At 37.6% G+C, this 20,062-nt stretch overlaps 1 long non-coding RNA gene across 1 annotated transcript in view; it reads left to right on the forward strand.

Moving 5' to 3' along the window:
- The window catches only part of LOC124084771 (uncharacterized), a 160,045-nt gene extending 140,162 nt beyond the window's left edge, over positions 1–19,883 (forward strand). Inside the window, exon 7 of the long non-coding RNA XR_009225910.1 lies at positions 17,799–19,883. This is a non-coding gene — a long non-coding RNA (uncharacterized LOC124084771). The remainder of the gene's footprint in view (positions 1–17,798) is intronic.
- Positions 19,884–20,062: the final 179 nt, after the last annotated feature.

Raw genomic sequence — 20,062 nt, forward strand, 5'->3', positions numbered from 1 at the left:
AGTCCCACCAGCAATGTACAAGTGTACCCTTTTCCCCACATCCTCGCCAGCACTTGTTGTTGTTTGACTTCATAATGGCTGCCAATCTAACTGGAGTGAGATGGTATCTTAGGGTGGTTTTGATTTGCATTTCTCTGACTGCTAGAGATGTTGAGCATTTTTTCATGTACTTGTTGATTGATTGTATGTCCTCCTCTGAGAAGTGTCTGTTCAGGTCCTTGGCCCATTTGTTGATTGGGTTGTTTGTTATCTTATTGTCTAATTTTTTGAGTTCTTTGTATACTCTGGATATTAGGGCTCTATCTGAAGTGTGAGGAGTAAAGATTTGTTCCCAGGATGTAGGCTCTCTATTTACCTCTCTTATTGTATCTTTTGCTGAGAAAAGCCTTTTTAGTTTGAGCAAGTCCCATTTGTTGATTCTAGTTATTAACTTTTGTGGTATGGGTGTCCTACTGAGGAATTTGGAGCCTGACCCCACAGTATGTAGATCGTAGCCAACTTTTTCTTCTATCAGACGGCGTGTCTCTGATTTGATATCAAGCTCCTTGATCCATTTTGAATTCACTTTTGTGCATGGCGAGAGAAAGGGATTCAGTTTCATTTTGTTGCATATGGATTTCCAGTTTTCCCAGCACCATTTGTTGAAGATGCTATCCTTCCTCCATTGCATGCTTTTAGCCCCTTTATCAAATATAAGGTAGTTGTAGTTTTGTGGATTGGTTTCTGTGTCCTCTATTCTGTACCATTGGTCCACCCGCCTGTTTTGGTACCAGTACCATGCTGTTTTTGTTACTATTGCTCTGTAGTATAGTTTGAAGTCTGGTATCGCTATACCGCCTGATTCACACTTCCTGCTTAGCATTGTTTTTGCTATTCTGGGTCTTTTATTTTTCCATATGAATTTCATGATTGCTTTCTCTATTTCTACAAGAAATGCCATTGGGATTTTGATTGGCATTGCATTAAACCTATAGAGAACTTTTGGTAATATCGCCATTTTGATGATGTTAGTTCTGCCTATCCATGAACAGGGTATATTTTTCCATCTTCTAAGATCTTCTTCAATTTCTCTCTTTAGGGTTCTGTAGTTTTCATTGTATAAGGTTCTTTGAAAAAATAAACAAAATCGACAGACCCTTAGCCATGCTAGCGAAGAGAAGAAGAGAGAGAACTCAAATTACTAACATACGGGATGAAAGAGGCAATATCACAACAGACAATTCAGAAATACAGAAGATAATCAAAAATTATTTTGAGTCCTTATACTCCAATAAATTAGAAGATAGTGAAGGCATAGATAAATTTCTTAAGTCATATGATCTGCCCAGATTGAGTCAGGAGGATATAGACAACCTAAACAGACCAATATCAATTGAGGAAATAGAAGAAACCATCAAAAGACTACCAACTAAGAAAAGCCCAGGACCGGATGGGTATACAGCAGAGTTTTACAAAACCTTTAAAGAGGAACTAATACCAATACTTTTCAAGCTACTTCGGGAAATAGAAAAAGAAGGAGAACTTCCAAATTCATTCTACGAGGCCAAATCACCCTGATACCTAAACCAGACAAAGACACTTCAAAGAAAGAAAACTACAGACCAATATCTCTAATGAACCTAGATGCAAAAATCCTCAATAAAATTCTGGCCACTCGGATACAAAAACATATCAAAAAAATTGTGCACCATGATCAAGTAGGATTCATCCCTGGGATGCAAGGCTGGTTCAATATACAGAAATCAATAAATGTTATTCACCACATCAATAGACTTAAAAATAAGAACCATATGATCATCTCGATAGATGCAGAAAAAGCATTCGACAAAGTACAGCATCCCTTTATGTTCAAAACTCTAGAAAAACTAGGGATAACCGGAACATACCTCAATATTGTAAAAGCAATCTATGCTAAGCCTCAGGCTAGCATCATTCTGAATGGAGAAAAATTGAAGGCATTCCCTCTAAAATCTGGAACAAGACAGGGATGCCCTCTCTCACCACTTCTGTTCAACATAGTTCTCGAAACACTGGCCAGAGCAATTAGACAGACGAAAGAAATTAAAGGCATCAAAATAGGAAAAGAAGAACTTAAATTATCACTATTTTCAGATGACATGATTCTATACCTAGCAGACCCAAAAGGGTCTACAAAGAAACTATTAGAGCTAATAAATGAATTCAGCAAAGTGGCAGGATATAAAATCAACACGCATAAATCAAAGGCATTCCTGTATATCAGCGACAAATCCTCTGAAATGGAAATGAGGACAACCACTCCATTCAAAATATCTTCAAAAAAAATAAAATACTTGGGCTCTGCACTTTTCTTAGGGGTTAGCTGAAGAGATTCCTTTGGTGTATGAATGGACATCCACACACATTTTCCTTCAACAGTGTCTTTTGTTTAAAAAACATCTTTTCTTTGAAATTGGATGGTAGTCAATTGGAAATTTTACAAAACATTAATATCCTTGTTGGTTCAGTTAGGAAAGAGATGACCCTGAATAAAGAGTTTTCCTAGATTGTGTGTTTATTGAGGCATATATTTTGGATGATTTGAATTATCTTCTTATACTACACTGCATATAATTTGGCATCCACCATAAATAAGCTGCCAAAAGGGATGTTTTAATGATAATTAGTCAATTGTGACAATAGAGTTTAGTTTAAAAAAAAGTAAGCCTCCTTTGAAAATGAAAACTAATATTAACAACAAGAAATTCAAAACTCTGTGTGTGGCAGCAAATAACTATAAAATTTAAAAAGGATACCACACAATAACATACTTAAATCACATATAAATAATGTTAAAGTTGGTGAATCTTGTAGTTTCTCTTTTAAAACAATAATTACCAACTGAAATTTTTGGAATCATCAATATTAAATATTACATTAAGGATCAGCAGACTTTTTTTTTTCTTTTTTGTAAAATGTCAGCTAACAAATATTTTAGGCTTTGTGGTCCAAGAGGATTGAATGTAAGTACTCACATAGCAAAAGAGAAAACACATTTGCAGTTTTCATTGAAAAATTAAAAATGTAATAATAATTGAATACTATTCTTTCTAATAGAAGTTTAATGAAATTAAAAAAAGATAACATTCGTTTAGTTGAGGTTCAATGTTAGTGTTCCCAGATGTCCAGTTGATGGTATTTTTCTCTAAAATACCTTTCCACACCCCAAGACTACACACAATAGGCTGTTTGCTCAATATTTCCTGCTGGCTATAGTTTGCTACTTGGGTTAGATACTTGAGAACTAGCAAAAATGCTGTCTAAAAAACAGCAGGCAAGGATGATTCACCAGGAACTGTTCTTGGTTACCGCCTCCCACAGGCAGTTACTGGGATTCTGGTAGTGGTGATCAAGATTGCTGGAGCTCAAACCAAATAAGGAGTGCTTCACAGAAGCAGGGAATCATTGTTTTAATGGAGATGGAGATGAATGTGAAAGTGATAGTAAGCATCCTGATATAAGAAAAGGAAGGAACCCAGAACAGACAGGAACAGCCAACAAACAGGAAGAGGGAAGAGGGGCTTTCTGTATGGGTAGGAAAGAGGAGATTCGTTTGATGTGCGTGGTAAAGAATACAGTCTGTTCCTTGGGGAGGAGGAATTAGAAATTTAAATCAGGTCCTATCCAGAATTAATTGTTAGTAATTAATTAGTAATTAATTAATTGTTAGTATTGTTAGTAAATTGTTAATCAGTATTATTAATTGTTAGTGGATTAAGAATTAGTGAGAAATAGTATCATTCTCACTCCAGAATCTGTGGTGGTTTTCGTTGTTACTTACAAGTCCATTTGCCGTCTTCATAAAGACCAAAGTTAAGAATCATCTTGGCCAGTTATATGTTGATATTTATTGGAGTCAAAATTCTAAGCTTCAAAATGACCAAAAACAGGAGAGCAAGTGTTCATCCAGATTTCCAACCCAGTGCATATTAACACTGTTCGTTACGGGAGAATGTCTTCATTTGTTCATATTCCACATTTTCACATACAAGGATCCACTGACTTTTTTGAAGGGGTGGGGCATGAAATGGTATTTTATTCATTCAAAAACCTTTAATAGTTTGTGGGAGAATTTAATACCTTTGTCATATTTTTAGTGTCCCTAGGTAAAAGCATTCTCTTGATAAAAAGACTCAGGTAGAGAAATTCTCAAGAGTCAGGCTTCTGGGTTTGAATCACAACATGACCCTATGTGACCTTGAACAAGTTATCTATTTTTATCTCAGTTTCAGCTTCCTCAGCTGAGAATAGTTCATACCTTATTGGCTTTTTGTGAGAATTAAGTGGGTTAATCCATAAAAACTGTTTAGTATACTGTCACGTACAAATAATTACATCCTTGATAAATATAAGCTATTTGTAAGATTATTTATTATTCAATTTGTCTGTGATATTTATCTTAACACCAATATCATTATTGACATCAAATGAATAGATACTTAATTTAACAAATTCATTCACAAATATTTATCTGACATTTACTCTGTGCCAGGCAGTATTTTAGCTACTGGAGATACAGCAGGAACTAAGTAGATAAATATGTATAGGTTTGTGGAACTTTCATCCTGAAAGGAGGAGTACAGAGCAGAGAACAACAACAACAACAACAACAAAAATGTAATCAAATGTATCATATGTTAGATGATGATACTTGCTTTCGGAAAATTAACCCAGAAGAGAGACAAGGAGTGTTGAGGGAAGAGTGACTGCATTTTAAAATGGACCAGGTGGGCATCCTGGCCAGAGCAGATGAAGCTCCCCCAGACACTGGACACTCTCCCAATTGCCAAACTGATGATATATCTGGAATTTGTAAGGCAATATTCCTTTCTCTTCCTACTTCCACTTTCCCAATCAGGAAAGTGCTAAGGGAGCTTATCTCTCGGACTACTTTAAACCATGAAGTCCTCTTGGTTCTAGGGTACAATGTGTTCTAGTTCCTGTTGAAATCCCACTTTCACTGCACTTACAATCATACCCAATTTAAAGAAAATGAGTAAGTGGTCACTCTGTGTTTTATTAGCATGCTGGTTTCCTACTTCTAAAAGCACAAGGGGTAGAGCTGAGAGTAACTGAGCTCTCCCAAGAGCTCTGACTACAGCCTGTGACAGACTTGAATTTAAAACGGGAGTGCCCTTTGCCATTACCATCATCTGGATCAACTTTTTCCTGAAACAACAACTAGTTTCTAAACGATTAGTTCACTCTAAAGCCCAACTTTAAACCCTGTCACAGATGCAGAATGGAAGTTCCTTCTGAGCAACCTGGAGAAGCAGAAGATGTTAAGGAAGTGAGAGAGGCAGAGTGAGGGCTCACTGGGCCCTAACGGCCATGTGCTGATGTGCTGACATAGTTCCCTAGCCTAAATGCCCATCCAATGGAGGGAAGTACTCTCCCTATATACTTCAGACTCTGACCACCAAAATCAGCCACAGGCCTCACCGTGACAAATAAGGTCCCACCTCATGTACCTCAGGTCTCTGACCTTGGGCAGAGAGAAAGAAATCAGGTCAGTGGTGGGAAATTTGATGTAAATGCCCATTTTCTTTAGACTGGCTGGGAGGACTTAGCCAAAGTCAGGTGCCCACAGGGTATGGAAGGGCCTGTGCAGGTGATGATGTCCTTCTAGGACTCACTTGGTGCCAGGTGGATCCTGCTGATCATCCATCCCAGCCAGGCCAAATGTTCTGCTACCTCTGAAAATGAGCTTTCTGGGAAAAGAGTTTTTCTGGACTATAACTTAGATATATGGTAAAGCTTTTTGTCCAATACAAATGCCCATTACTGTGGGAAGGCAAATAATTCTTGAGTACTGGTTTATACAGTCTCTTTCCTCCACAAATACTCAAACCTATGAAAATCTGCAAAAATTAAAATATACTAGATGGTCTGGGAATTCTTCTTGGACATGGTAGACTTTTCTAATAAAGGATTGAGAAACTGCCACTAGGGTTGTCATATTTATCACATAAAAAATACAGAGCATTCAGTTAGATTTGTTCAGTTGTCTGTACAAAGAGTTCTGTTTTCTTTTGGAATAAAGTGAAAATGAGATCCAGTGACAAAGTCTAATGGGAAGTGAGTATCTTGGATTGTGGAAAGGAGGAGCCTGCTGATGTCTGGGGCTCCATTTATGTTAGAGTCTGTAAACAAGTCAAGATGGCGCCTGGCATTTTGCAGAGGGAGTGGTTTGTGAAGTAACGCCAGCGAGCCATTAAGTGTGGAGATTCCTTATTGGTTGACTGCTGTATCTAGTTTATGTGAATTAAGATAAGCTGTATGGAATGTATATATACCCCTCCTGTCCTACAATAAACGGCTCCCACTCCTGCTGTATCAATCTACACAAGTTGCCCCCCCCCCCCCCGGTTATTTTGCTGCAGCCAGACTGTGGCAGATTTACACTGTTACAGAGGATTGGGTGTCTCATTCTGAGTATTTAAAATGTTCATATTTTTCTAGATTCTTACCTGTTGATGGATGGGAAGTAAAAAAAAAACGTTGAAGTAGAACAGTTTTGTCATAACTCCTCATATTTGTTACTTAGGGTCATAGAAAATCAGACTGAAAATTATCTTATCTTAGATGTCAGGCAATACCATCCTAAGAAAACAGACCCAGAAATATCTAACAAGTTGTTCATTATTATGAGGATACTGCTTCTCTGAACCAAAATTATTAATTTAGATGCTTGAAAGGTCAGTGAGTAGCAAGAAAAAATTCTCCATGTATGAATTTCCATTTGTTTTATCTTTAATATTTTACTCATGGTTTAGTACAACAGAATTTCCCATGGAAGGTTGATTTCAACAATTGGTGATAGAACTTTCTACCAAAGAATGCAATTCTCCTTCCAAAGATTCAGTGTTGCTCTCTTATCATAGTGGTTAGTTGGTTTTATCTTGGTTCTGGGACTGTGGTGGTAGTATTGATTATTGCATGAAATTTAAAGTTGGGACCAGCTTACCTGGACTTGAAGGCAGGAGTTTTTGTGCATTTCGTTTATTTATGAAAGTTGAGTTTCTAGAAAAATACATATTACACTAATAGGTACTCAGTAAGTATGTTCTGAATAAAGAATAAGGATTTATAGCATTATGAGGCTTTCTTGAAAGCAAAACCTGGGTTTTTGTTAAGTCACTTTGAAAAAAAATGCTCATTTGCATGTTTCTGCCTTTAAAAAGCATGTTAGAGAAATCTTCTTGCAGATGTTATAAAAAAGGAATGTCATAGTGGTTCAGGGAACAGGCCCCAAGAATGACCACTGAGTTAATTTTTGCTTCATTCTTCCTAGCTGTGGTTTTTCTCTATCTTTGCAGTTTAGTTCCCACTTCAATAAAACTTGGTTAATACTATTATCATATTAGTATATGCTCTCTAAACAATATTTTTAAATATATTGATAGATAAAACATTTAAATCAGTACCCATTATATGAAACACACTAAAACCTTAGCGGTTAGTACTATCTTTTTGTTTTAATATAACATTAATCTTATATTTTCCCCTAATATAATGCTTAGCAATGGCTTATGATCCACAATGATTATTGAATACCTATATGTTATCCAACATACAGTCATTCTAATTATATTTTTCTATTTATATGTTAAAAATGTAAACTATATATTTCAAAGTTTAGAATCTTTTTAAAAATATAGAAAGAATATAATGACCCAAAATGTCACTACTTGACTAGTCATAAATAGCTTTGAGGGAGAACGAACTGAGTAAGGATAAATAAACCTTTTTCACTGACCTCTCTCAGGAGCTGGAGAGCAAACATATTTATACAGGAAAGAGGCAGTGCCTTCCTCTTGTAATCGTGCGTCATGTCCACCTTGGCAAGTACAGAGCTTTTGATGAGCTTCTATTGTTGGAAATCCAAAGAAAATAGAAATGAGAGTGAGGAGGAGGAGGAGAAGCTTGTCAAGATGTGTGTTTGCACCACTTTTCTCTCCTCACACACAAAGTGCACCACAGAGGTGAATTCATCCTTAATCTACCACAATTTGGCTTCCCCACCCCCCATGATAGTAAATCCACTTTAGCTAAATTTACTGATATCCTTCTTACTAGTCATACCCTGTAATCCCTTCCCCATCCTTCCCTTGACTCTCTGAAGTGCTTTAATCATGTTGTCCTTTGTCAAACTCACTAGGGTTTAGAAATCTTCTGTCGATGCCCTGCTTTCTGCTTCACCTTCTCTGCTAGCTCTTCCTTTATCCTCATTTCCCCAGGATGGTTCTCCTTCCTTTGCTTCCCTGTTGTATGTTTGTGGTTCCCAGCGTACTGTATTCTGTCTTCCCTTCTTATATTTTCATCTTCATCTATGTCTTGCAGGACGGTATATTGACTAGTATAGTGTATATAGAGGAGGCTGAATTAATGGCCTCCAAAGATACCAGGCCTATTCCCTAGAACATTTAGGGCTTATAGATATTATTAAGTTAGTGGTCTTGGATGGGGAGATTATCCTGGATTATTGGGGTGAAACTTAGTTGCCATAATTAAGTGTCTTTATGAGAGGGAAGATAAAAGGAGCTTGATATGGGCAGAAGAGGAGAAGGCAATATGACTGCATAGATTGCAATGATGCAGTCACAATCCAAACAAACAAACAAAAGTTATCTGTCAACCACCAGAAGCTGAAGAAGCAAGAAATGGATTCTGTCCTGGCTGCTCCAGAGGCACTGTGGCCCTGCTGACTCGATGGTTTTGGTCCACTGACACTGATTTTCGACTTTTGGTCTCCAGAACTGGGAGAAAATAAATTGCTGCTGCTTTCAACCCAGGTTCAAATTGTTTTTAAGTTTGTGAAAAATTGTTACAGCAGTCACCAGAAACAAACACAATTAGAACATCTAAAATAAATTTCTTTTTTTTTAATTTTTATTGTTGGTTGTTCAAAACATTACATAGTTCTTGACATATCATATTTCACACTTTGATTCAAGTGGGTTATGAACTCCCATTTTTACCCCGTATACAGATTGCAGAATCACATCGGTTACACATCCACTGATTTACATATTGCAATACTAGTGTCTGTTGTATTCTGCTGCCTTTCCTATCCTCTACTATCCCCCCTCCCCTCCCCTCCCCTCCCCTCCCATCTTCTCTCTCTACCCCATCTACTGTAATTCATTTCTCCCCCTTGTTTTTTTTTCCTTTCCCCTCACTTCCTTTTGTATGAAATTTCTTTACTTACTATCTTTTTCTGCCAAGTTCACATAACCGGTCCACCTTATTTCCAATTTAAATTAGAGATGGCCATTACTGAGTGCTATAAATGTGCCAGACACCATCTAAAGCCCTTTAGAAATGTCATCTTATTTAATGAACTTTAAATACTCACTGCAACCTCACCACATAGGTACTTTATAGTCCTGGTTTTAGAATGAGGGAACCAAACAAATAAAGTTTGTTCCTGCTTCAGTGGCTTGTGATTTGTGCCCAGCCAGACTGCGGCAGATGGCATTTCTGTCAGCTTTTCTGTTACTGTGACCAAAATACCCAACAAGAACAACTCAGAGGAGCTAAAGTTTACTGGGGCCCATGGTTCCAGAGGTTTCAGTTCATAGATAGCCAACTCTGTTGCTCTGGGCCTGAAGTAAAGCAGTATATCATGAGGGAAGGATGTTGTGAAGGGAAGCTGCTCCCTACATGGCACTCAGGAATCAGAGAGAGAGAGGCCAAAAGGAAAATGCACCATACCAAGGCATGAACCCAGTGACCTATCTCCTCCAGCCATGCCCCACCTGCCTGCAGTTACCACCCATGTCTCTTCATTCAAAGTAGGAAGGACTGATTAGGTTGCAGCTCTCACAATTCAGTTTTATTTAACTGCCAAGTTACTCCTGCATTAAAAGGAACTTTGGTGGGGGTGGAACCTTACATCCAAACCATAACAGATGAGAAGTGCTAGAGCTGAGATTTGGAGCCTAGCATGTTCTGGTTTTAGAGCCAAGCACTGATGGCAGTGCTCTGACCCCTCAAGTTGTCTGATGGCTCAGGTTACTCAAAAGCCTGTACCATGCCGCTGTAGTGGTGTTCAGGGCCTGTGAGGACAAATCACTTTAGTACAACACTACTAACCTGCCAGGTGATCAATACCAGTCCCTTGCAGCTTGCTATTCTTATTCAAATGAAGCTAGGACCCTTCCCAAGTCTCATGCAATTTCAGACTTAGGGCTTACATCAGGAGGAAAACCAGAGCCAGGCAGGAATTCTTGCTGCCTCCTGAAATCCTCATATTTATTGACAGACTCTGTTCACAGGGTATTGTGGCTGTCGTGTTGCCATGGCTACTTCCCCTGTGTTTCTCCTGGGCCTCTGGGGCAAAGGTGGAAAAGCTGAAACTGAAAGCTTCCCTTTTAACATTGATGAATTTGACTTTCCATGGTGTGTTTGGTGTACCTGGCATTCCACTATTCCCTGTCTGGTTCCTCCCTTATTATTAGCACTTGAAGTGTGGACAATAATATTAACTATACTATCTGAGTCAGCTACTAGGTGCTCAGTAACTTCCATATATTATCCATTTAATCCTTTCTACATTTTTGAAAAGAAAGCAATATTATTGCCATTTTACAAAGGAGAATACTGAGGCTTAGAAAGACCAATTTGTCCAAGCTCATACAAATAGTGACAGAGTTAAGTTTGTTTAGACAATTGAAGTTATTGAACTATGTAACAGAATTTCTTTTTTTCTTTTTTCTTTTCTTTTTTTTTTTTTTTTGGTGGTGTTGGGGATCAAACCAGGTCTTGTGCATTCTAGGAAAGCACTTTATTGCAAAGCTACATCCTCCAGCCCACAAAATTTCTTCTCACAACCAAAATTACCCCTTCCCATTACTTCAGATAGGGATGAAGGAAGGGGCAGAAAAAAGGACCAAAGTTCTTCATAGTATTCTCATCAGCTTTCTGTCAGTGTAAAAAAAAACAATACCTGAGTGAATCAACTTATAAGAAGAAAAGGCTAATTGGAGCTCACAGTTTTGGAGGTTTCAGTCCATGGTCAATTGACCCCATTGCTTTGGACCTGTGGTGAGACAATACATTGTGGAGGGAGCAAGTGGTGGAGGGAACTCTTCACTTCATGGTGGCCAGGAAGTGTAAAAAAAGAGAGGAAGGCTCTGTTTCTTATTGTCCCCTTCAAGTGCATATTCCCAGTGACCTAACTTCATTGAACTAGGCCATACCTTTAAATGGTCCATCACCTCCCAGTAGTGCCATGGGCTAGGAATGGAGGCTTTAACACATGGGTCTTTTGGGGGCACTTATCCAAACCATAACACAAAGTTTAGGAAGAAGTCAGCTCTAGTTCTTTCCTAAAGAGCCAAGGAACATGATTTCTGCCTCTGAGATTGTCTCATGTTTGGACACAATGGACTTTAGTAATAAAGTTGATATTTGTTTTGTAAGTCTTTATTCTATAAGGTGGTTGTGTATAAAGCATTTTTTTTTTGTGAGTGGGGGAGGGCAGGACCTTGCCCCCATCTTCTAAATTCTGTGGAGATGGCTCCTCTGTGCAGAGATAGATGTGTGAAGCTAAAGAAGTTGAAATCCGAGACTCTCACTTGCGTGGGCATATGCTTTTGTAACATTTGGCTATTATGTACAATCAAGAGTACAGTCTCTTCCATATTAAGTTCCCCTCAATGCCCCTTCCTGTTGGGTAGTCGCAGGCTCTGTGAACCTTCTCTGAGTCCTTGGCTAAGGGGAAATTGAACCAGAAATGCCTTTTCTTGGGTTGGATGGGATGTGTTGATGTGGTATGATGAGTTATTGTTGCCTGCTTTTGTGTGGAAGTCATTTGTGCACTCATTTTGGGTGACAGAATGTAGACATAGGACTGAAGACTGTAATGCAATATGATACATTCTTCATCATAGAAGTATGCAGGTGGTAGAGGAGAAAAAAATGGTTTGAAATATTCAGAGCCAGAAGCTCATTTGTGGAAAATTCTTCAAGTCACCTTAATGAAAAGATGTAATGAGTGGTTTTGGTTTTACTGATGCCATGCTAACTCAGAAAATACTCTCCTATTAGGAAATATGTGAGGGGGGCAATCAAAGAGCATGTACAAAAAAGAAAGAAAGAAAGAAAGAAAGGAAGAAAAGAAAAGAAAAACATCATAGGGTATATCAAGAAATTAATGAACAAACAGACTATTTTCAGGATTTTGCAATGTTTATGGTATTTACCAGGTTTTTGAATGTATACTTTGTGGTGGTTTCTTTATTCTTCTAATTAAACACCCACAATTTTATCTATTATTTTTATTTTGTAATTATTAAAGAGGGTCCCCATAATTGTTTAAATGTCAGATTCCAGAGACAGATCCCACAAATCTTGCATCTTTCTCTGTCACTACAGCATGTAAAACACACTAACCAGACCTTTCAGGGAATGATTGGTGGCAGGAGGAAGGTGGAAAATTCATATGTAAGGTTTGCCAGGGGAGTGGCTTGGGAACTGAGCCAGGATGTGGGCTCTCCAGCTCCAGTGTAAGCGGGTCAGGGCCCACAGTTGCCCGGCCCCCATGCCTCACTCACAGTATCATGTTTTTTTTTTTTTTTTTTTTTTTCATCCAAGCCTGTTCAGTGAAGAGGCAGCTGTCATCATTCCCCCAACTCACACCACATCTACTTCCCATGAGGGCCTAGGATATCAGAATTAGAAGTACATTCCTTTCGATTTACAATAAAAAGCTAATGTTCTCACAAGAATTTCATTGTACATCACTATTAAGTACCCCTTACTCCTGAGGCTTAGGAGATGTTAATGAAGCTGGTGATGATGACTCCCAGACTTTTTTGATGCATGCTATGCATCAGGTCATATGCACATATGTAATGTGCACTGTCTCAGGCAACCAACAGAAGGAAACTGAAGTTGAGAAGGGTCACACAACTCTAAGCAGCTGAATAAAAGATTAGGGCAAAAAAAGAGTTAAACAACAAGGAGACAAGGGCTTTACAAGGCTTTACAATTTTCAGGCATTTCACAATCCTGCCTTGGGCCAGCCCCGCCCTTCACTGTCTTCCCCAACTCTAGTAAAATGCTGATTACTGCTTTTTCTAATCACAAGGAACAGGGTAGAATATACTATACATCATACAGGGTGTAAAAAGTAAACCCCTGGGCAATGAAAGTATCTTCCCCGGAACAAGGAACATAATTTGGATTAAAAGTCAAATGACACCTGGATTCAACAAAAATCAATTACCAAGGGGAAAAGGTTTTCAGTACAACTAGAAACACACAGTTAAACATTAGCGTCCGATGGTTTGAAGTGTTTGAGTTTTGCAATGGTGCGGTTTGGAAGCTTTCCAACAGAAAAGCTATTTTCTTTTAAGAGGAGAGCTCTCTGCAATATTTTCTTTGCTGAAATAATGTGATCCTTAATGACGTCTTATGTGACCCAAACTTTAAATAGACCTTATTATTTTAGCTGACCTCATACTTACTAGGTTTTTACAGGTCAGCAAGGAACTATCAACAGCTTCCTGATAATTAATCCTACTTGCCCTGAAAACTGTTAGCCAGTTAGTCTTATCTATGCTAAAAGGAAGCTTTTATATGTACCAGACTTCCTCAATAAATAATAAAGAACAAACTGAAATTCTGCAGAAAGGTCCAACATTGTGAGGTTTGAGAATGAAGAAACAGATTGAAAATTGTGATGACACCCTATCTTCAGCTCCTAACTTGCTGCATTCTGTGGTTCTTCTGGCACAGGAATGGCTATACAATAGAGTCAGCAGTTCAACTAGTCAGGTCAGGAGTGACTCTCTGGGTGGCACTATCAAGATGTATGGACTTTTAAATCTTATGCAAGTTACCTGGGTGGTCTGTCTGGGTTGGGAAGTAATAGGGAAGGCATCTTAACTAGCAACTAAAGTAGTTCCCACCAGAATTTAATTTTCTACCATAAGAGACTCATTCTTTTGACTATGAAGATCTTTAAAATATAGCTGTCATCTTTGGTTGACACCTATCCCAAAACAAGACTGCTGTTTGATAGGAGAGAAAGAGAGAGGTGTTGTTAGAACTGATGCAAAGGGCCACAGAAAGAAAAATGGTGATGAAATAGTGAACTTGGCTTTCTTCAAATGGCTGAGAGAGTAGGAAGGTGCTGCTGGACCCATCTAGCAATTTGTAAATGGGTTGTTTGAACATATGGGTCTTAACATGTTCATAGATTGTGGGTGTGTGTTTGTGTGTGTATAAAATGAAAAGGCTTATTATAAGATGTAGCCTCTTGTCAGCATAGTATGAAGTTCCTCAGGTAAGGGCATGCTTTATAATTAAAGGATTTCTGCATCTGTTAATTGCCCATGGCATGCACCCTTTCTTTCCAAGACAAGTTTCTGATTTTCAGTGATAATTTATTATAAATCTATTTTCTCATCAGGCTAAATCCAACATCCTCAAGTATATATGGATAAAAAGATTCATTGAGATTACCTCAGGGCTGGGGATACAGCTCATTAATAGAGTGCTTGCCTCACATGCACAAGGTCCAAGGTTCAACCCCCAGCATCACACACACACACACACACACACACACACACACACACACTATATATAACCTTATACAAGAGAGGCAATTCTATCATATATTAAGCAATATAGGACATAAACATGACATTTATTCCAGTGCACTAATCAATTTTATCACTCACATGGCAGTGATGCAAATTTTAAACATGTATGACTATATGATTATAACTTTATATGTTAAATTAAGCAGGCCAAATTGCATTATGAAAACATCCAGCAAAGTTAGGACTGAAATTCAAAAATCTGAGGAATATTCTTCAGAAGGAACAAAGACTGAGGAGACTTAGTATGAAATATTTCATCCCCAGTTTCAAACTTTTTGGAAATATCCTGAATTAATTTATACTCTACTAGTGATAAATCAATGACCCAGAGAAGGAATGTCCAACTGAGAAATGACAGATGACCTGTTGGTGGCCATTAGGGTATGTCTCAAATATTTTTATGTGTACCTGTTTAAAAAAATGGCTGCTTATGTTTCATTTTCCTATGTTAGTGGTACTATCTTATATCTGTACCAAGCCTAAGCTATTGTAAAGAATGTTTTAAAGAATAGGTAGGGTTAATATGTAAGAATATAACAATGAAAACGAAACAAAATTCTGTCTCTTATCTGTGTATTTTCTTAGGTGACTCTTCCATTCTGTATTTGAAGCAATGTCTGTGTTGAATCTCTTCTTCTTTCTGCCTCCACTTTTATCACTTTAGTCTAAGTTAGTGATTTTTTGAACATGGTGCAGAGTAACAAACTCACTTCATAGCACAATCTTGTATTTGCATGTGCATGGTTATATGCATAAGAAACTGAAAAAAAATGTTATGAAATGTACAATGACTGTGGATCATATTTTTTATTGTGCATGATTCTATTTCATTGATATTACTGATCAAGAGGTCTAAAATGACTGCATAAGCCCAATGGATTGTGAACCATAGTTTGAGAAAACGTGTTCTAAGACAGGATCACCCTTTACCTAGATAACTGCAATAACCTATCAAGTGGTCTTTCTTCTGTTTTTCCATCTTTGATCTGTTGTATCTTGAAGCAAGAAGGATCTCAAAAGATAAATCAAATCATGTCACTCCTCTATTCAAAGCCTTCAGTGGCTTCTTGTGCTTACAATAAAATCTAAACTCCTCACTACCACATACATGATCTGACTTTTGACCTTCTCTTCAAATTCATTTCATACCATCTCTCCCTTCCTCAGTATGCTCTGGCTCCACACAGCTTGTTTCATGTCTTCTAGGACAAAAGATCCTTGCCTGCCTGAGTACAAGTTGTTCCCTCTTCCAGGAACACTTTTTCCCCAACTTCTCATGGTGGGGTGCTGCTTGTCCTTTGATTTTTGCCTCATTTTCCCTACACAGAATTATTTCATGACCACCCTGGTTTAGGTAGGTCATCCTTTTTTAAAAAAAATCGATTTCAGTCTATTGTTGAAATACTTATCACACTTGGGAAGATGAGGAAAAAATATAGCAGCTAGAAAGCTTTGCTTTCAAGTAACAGGTAAGATGGTGGTGGGAGGAGCGATAGCAGGAATGCAGTCTTTTGAGGCTGGTCCGTGTTCATCTTAGGATCAAGAACTTGAACCTTGCAAATGTAACTTTATGTGCTGTATCTTGCCTATAATTACTGCATTTTCATTTTTGTTTAGTATTGAATCATATTAATTTTCAAAATTCTACATGTCTCTACTTTGCTAAGAAAGATGAAGGAAAGAAAGGGTTTGGTTACACATAGGCCAACAATTTAGAAAGACTGCCAGGATCCAGAATTCGTGGTGACAACAGTAATCAAAGTGGCAGAACCCTACAGAAACACAGTGGTCAGGGGAAAGAGTCAGAGGCTGCTGGTAAGGCCAGTTCCCACCAGTTGGGGGTTCTTTTTAAGATCTCTTCTTGACTCAAAACTTAATTAGAGGGTTTTATGTGGTGTTTCCATTCTTCAACCATCCATTCTCCAGCCCTGGAGATCCTTCCTGACACAGAGATCCTGGGTAACTTTGTATACGGGCAGTACTGTTGAAAGGCCTGAAGACTCCTTTGTTCTAGGGACATAAAGTCCTTATTTCTGCTCCACAGTTTCGGGTATACTGGCAGATATTTGCATACCCCATCACCAGCAGCCAGATGGAGGGTGGAAACACAAGATATACCTGCTCTTGTGTTCAGGGGGGATTTGGAATCAGTCAAATCTGTCAGAGACTAGGAGTGAATACCCTAGGAGAGGATTTGAAATAGTCATTTGGATTCCAAGGACCTGGTGCTTACAAGGAAAGCCACATGGCCTCTGGACTCTCCCTCTGCTTTTGCTAGCCTCCCTTCCTGAGGGAAGGGAGGTTGCCCTCTTGTTCTTGCAGGAAAGTAAGCTGGTGTTGAGTACCTAGAAGGTTCTGGGCATGCTCTACGGCATATGCACATGGTGAAGACACATTTAGCAGGCCCTAAGGCGTGATCTAAGGGTACTTAAATATTTATATTCATTTAATATAGCCCGGTTTGCACTCCCAGCCTGGCCTTTTTTCACAATTTTGTGTTTATGCTTTTTCAGCCCAGCACTAGGGAAATATTGTCCCAAAGCAATGACATGAATATAGGTGTAGTATAGGTGCTGTTCCCAACAGTACCTGTCTTTCTGGTTCCCTAAAATTCATCAAAAAAAGATTTGTTTTTACTATTTTACTCGTTCTGTTTTTTTCCCGGAGGCTTAACCTTGAAGAGTTTACTATGGTTTACACATGAAGTGAAGTATGGTATGGGCCGTTTTTAAGGGACTAATTGTTCTCATAGGAGGAGTCAATTTCAAGAATGAGGAAAAACTATCCATCCCTAGGGTTCTTGCTTCCAACCTGCTACCTCATAATTTAATTGCTTCAATTTAGAATAACATTCAGCTGTTCCAATGTCAGCCACTGACTTTCCACAAGCAACAAAAAATAAGGAAGATATGGCATTAACCAAGGAAGATGCCATAGGTTAAAGGAACATGGAGAGCTGACCTCTAATATCTCTGGAGAGGTGGAACAAACCCAAACCCAGTTTATTTCTGGGACTCAGATGTTTTCAATCACAATTTATTAAAAACAAAATGAACTGGCTATGTTGGGGTTAGGGTTTAAGCTATTATCTAAATCCTAATTGATTTTGGTTTGTGAGATTCTGGAATAGTAGGCTTTCTAACTTTTCTTTTTCTTTTTCCTAAGGAATATCTTATTGTGGAACAATGTAGCAGATGGATAAGAAATATAGGAAACTCCTGGGAGTTCACCAGCATTTATGGTATCGTGAAAATGTGACAGTAAGAGCAGTCACAAAAAAACAGCAGGTCATGGCCTGCAGAGATGGCCAACTCAGAAATTTGACTGTTTCATGTGTTTAGATGTTATAATTTAATTTAACACAGATGCTGAGCCAACTTATGCTCTAATGATAATATATTTGATATGTTCAACTTTGTTGTAATCAAAATTCAATTTCTTGTGGAATTAAATAATTGAAATATGTTGTGGCATTTATTATCCCCAAATGACAAAAATCAAACAGACAACCAAGTGGCACCAGCTTCAAATGAAAGCAAAGTGGACTGGGGCCAAAGATGAAGAAGGCCGAATGGCAAATAGAAGCCCTACCAGGAGACTGAGATTGGAGGGTTTGTGTTTAAGACCATGATCCTCTGCAGTGAGACAGCTCTGTCCACAGGCTTTGGAAGAATAAATTGTGTTCAGTTTTGCAAGATCAATTTTTATGATCCATGCTTTAAACCAGATGTAAGAAGCATTTAAGTCGAAGAGAATAGCTCTGTGGGTTTGTGAATGTTGAGTAGAATCCCCAAATTTCATATTATCTAATGACCATTATTGATCTCTATTGACCATTATTGGTTTCTAGTGACCATTATTTGTCACTAGATAATATGAAAAAGGCCATCAGAGGGCTTTTGTGGGAATGAAGTTGAAGAAGCAGAATTCTATATGATGGATGAACACCATACATCTTAATTTTATAAAGACCCAAAGATATTTAAAATAGCCTATCCTTTGTCTTGACAAGCATGTTAGTTTTGAGACCACCTACTCTGAGTTTTGATTTGGGATAGTCGTTGTACTCAAGTATCCTAAGACTATAACAAGAACAGAAGTCTTAATGAAAATATTCATATGTGCTTATCATTAAAGAATTTCAGTAGTGATATAACATCCTTATAAAAGGAAATGGCATATTTTTAATTTTACATCCCATGTCTAAGAGCGCAACTTGAAATCTAAAACAGAATAGTGATAGATGCTGCTGAAGTATCTCAGAAGCACTGAGAGATAAACAAAAAAGTTAAATTTGTAATAAAATCTCATTAATCATATGTAACTGGGGCTTCAGAAAAATGAGTCATCAAATCTTTGGAAACTTTGAGGATGTTTACTAAGACTTTAAAGTTGGACATATTCCAATTGAAAATGTTATTCGCAAGTAAAAAGGGATTTTTTTTCTTTTTGTCAGAGATGCACTGAACATAAACTATTTAATCTAGACTATTTGCTAGGTGATTTTTAGGTAACCATAGTGACCACATCTAAAGGATTTGTAAAAAGTGTCTATTGTAGCAGTTGATTGCACCCTATTGACCCAAAAGCATTAATTTGTATTAGTGAGTAGAAAATGAAAGGAGGTTGTGTAACAGAACAAATAATCTAGGGGTAAATGTGGGAAGACATAAGCATATACGTGCACACATAGTCTAACCTCTCAGTGTGGCAGTCGGCTCAATGTTCCCACCTCCACTGCAGCTCACAGGTAGGGGCTCATGCACTGTATTAGGAGTAGGCTAATACAAAGGCTAGGGCTACTTATGTCTTCATGCATTGTAAAGTGCAGTTGTATTGCTTCTAGTAATTTGATCAATAGAGGCATTCAAAATCTATAATGTTCATTCTACAATACATGTTTTGATCAAATTGGTTTTTAATTAAATTTAGAAAACAACTAAAATCTCCATTCTATTATATTAAAAAACAAGAAATTTAACTAGACATCTGGCTGTTAAATGTCATGTAGATAAAGCATTTAAGTAATTAGTTTGTTTTTCAATTTTTTAATTTCAATGTTTGCTATCTTTAGAGTCAAAGTAGATTAAGAATTAGTCATGATAACAATTTATTTGATTTATGAAGAAAGTGTGACTCAAAATAATGATCTATCCAGTGTGTAAAAAGGTAATTACTTTCATGTCAGAAATAGTTTTACATCATCTCTGCACTTGGTCTTGAGTTGTCATATATAAAATTAAAAACATCATAATGTACTATGTACATATAATTAAAATGTTATAATAAAATTTAAAGTTAAACATAATCATTAATATTATCATTTTTCCTTTCTTTTTTTCTTGTGGCAGCATTTCAGCTCACAATTTATCTATTTTTAATATTTTTTTAGTTGTTGATAGATCTTTATTTATATGTGGAACAGAGAC

This window comes from Marmota monax, unplaced genomic scaffold (assembly GCF_021218885.2).
Source record: "Marmota monax isolate L192 unplaced genomic scaffold, Marmota_monax_Labrador192_F-V1.1 WCK01_AAM20220418_F8-fsc00013, whole genome shotgun sequence".
NCBI lineage: Eukaryota > Metazoa > Chordata > Mammalia > Rodentia > Sciuridae > Marmota > Marmota monax.